We start from the raw sequence: 2,553 nt of genomic DNA, 5'->3' as shown, positions 1-2,553 counted from the left end.
CTGGAGAGAAAAGAATCCAAGAGATGAGATTGACAGTGTGTCCTGGGTTGCACAGGGGTCAAAAAGGGTGAAAATTGAAAAAAAGGTAATTAAGATATTATTAGTAATTTTTGAGGAAAGGGCTTTTAGTTGTAGAAGGCTTAAAAGTGAAAGAAGTGAAGACAGTTCTTTTAACAAATATAGCAAGAAGAGATATAAAAGATGGTAGCTTGGAAGTGGGGTGGTAAATAAATTGAAGTTCTATAAAGTCTGGGAGAAATATGAATATATAAGTCCATGGGCAGCAGATAGGAAGAGATTAGAAAGTAAAGACAATGAAGATGAGAGGACGATATGCTGAAAAAGATGGGAAGGAATGGAATCAAGAGTACATATTGAAGGGCTTGCCTTACCTAAGAGAATGACTATATCTTCATACGAGAGAGGGATGGAGGATATCTAAGTGATATGAATCAGGAAAAGAAAAGAGGCAATTCTCAGTGAATGTACTCAGTGTTTTTTTTTAAATGTCAACACTTGTTGCTTCATTGCACTTTGGTTATGGCATCATTATTATTAAAAAGTTATTTTGGGGGGGGGTTTACAAGGAAACTGGATTAAGTGACTTGTCCAAGGTCACACAGGTAATTATTAAGTGTCTGAGGCTGGATTTGAACTCAGGCCCTTCCCAACTTCAGGGCCCGTGCTCTAGTCACTGTGCCACCTAGCTGCCCCATCCTCAGTGTTTTTCAGTGAAGTATAAGTTGAGATCCTCAATGAAAAGGGTGGGGATAAAAGTTGGGGGAAGGAATGAAAAGGTTTGAAATACTCCCTGAGTGAGGAGGGAAGCTAATCAATAATAATAGCTAACATTAAAAAAATAATTACATATAAACATATATACATATATATATAATACACACACACAAACACACACACACACACACACACACACACACAGAATATGTTCCACTGCTAAGCATTTCTGCACTTCACAAGTATTTCATTTGATCCTCACAACCCTAGGAGATAGGTGCAGTTACAATCTCCAGGTTACAGACAGGGAAACCAAAGCAAACAGAGGCTGTGTTTTACTCAGAATCACAAAGCTGGTGTCTGAGACCCTTGGAACTCAGGTCTTCCTAACATCAGGCTCTTTAATCACTGTACCACCTAACAAAAAGGTTGTCTTACTTCAGTACTAACCATCATAAAGATTATATAATAGAAATTATAGTAGACCCAGTCAACATGATTTTGAATTTTTCCATCTTTGTTCAGCAACATGTGAATAGAAGTAGAGGGAAATGGTGGAAGTTGAAGATGTATATACAATTATTAAAAAATGAGGCCTAGGCAAAGTGCTGATAAATTTAAGCTACAGTCTGTATTCAATGGGAGTGTTAAAATTAGGCTTAAAGAAGACTGAGTAAAAGAGGTAGTTCCTAAATCAGAATCAGAAACTTCAATGGAGAATATGAGTACGAGTCCATTTCAGGAATTGTGGGGTGGTGTAAGTCACCAAGAGTAAGGAACAATGAAAAGACATAGGAACTCAATGAGGTAGTTACACAGAACACGTGAATGTTTTGATTCTCTTGAATTAAAATTAAACTCGAGTTTTAAAAAAAACTAAAATGTAAAATATGCTACCAAACTGTGCTTGTACAGTTAACATTTTGAAGTCAAGTTCAGGACTTTGTATTTATCACTACTAAATTTCATACTAATTTTGGTTGTTGTTGATGTTCCATGCTAGCCTCTTCAAATACTTTATCCTGAACAACATATTAGCTATTCCTCCCAGCTAAAAAAAAAAAAAAATCTGAAAATTTATATTATTTGCCAAAGTTATTGATAAGATGCTAAACAATATAGCCGTAATCACTTATATAGTCCTCAGTCACACACCCCATTTATCATTGCCCACCATGAAAACTGTGAATAGAGAACTGGACTTAGAAGTGCAGAACCATATTTGACTCTTGTTGGAGACACTTAAAAGATCCTAGGCTTCTTTGAACCTCAGTTTCTTCATCAAATGAAATGTTGGTAAAGCACTCTCAAAATAAAAGTACTAAATAGGTGTAAGCCACCATCATAGTACCAAAAAATGGTGGTACATTCAAGTGACCAGGATGATATACAATGAATAAGGACTTTTTTACAGCATTTATTGCAATCAAAAGTTTACAAATAATATCCAATAGTGGACTTCCTTCTGTCCTTCTAATCTAACTGACAAGTGGGGAAAAGTATCCTATTTTTCACAACTGTTAAGGATCTCTTCTTCAACCCCCATCCTAGAATGACAATCAAAAAAAAAATGTGAATTCAGGTTAAGGTTAACATATTTCATATGTGAGAGTGAGAATATTCAGATGAATGTAAGCATGGAACGACAATGTTATAAAGTTAAAAATTCTGTGAGACAAAAAAAATGTCTAGAGGCTATAGACCTATTGACCTATAAAAAGCATATAACAAAACCATGGAAGATTTTAAGATCTAAATCAAAAAATATAAAAACAAAACTTTTCAACGCAGATTAGTTTGATGAATTTTATTTTTCTC

This window comes from Macrotis lagotis, chromosome 6, assembly GCF_037893015.1.
Source record: "Macrotis lagotis isolate mMagLag1 chromosome 6, bilby.v1.9.chrom.fasta, whole genome shotgun sequence".
NCBI classification, from domain to species: Eukaryota; Metazoa; Chordata; class Mammalia; order Peramelemorphia; family Peramelidae; genus Macrotis; species Macrotis lagotis.
Note: the sequence above shows the minus strand (reverse complement) of the source record.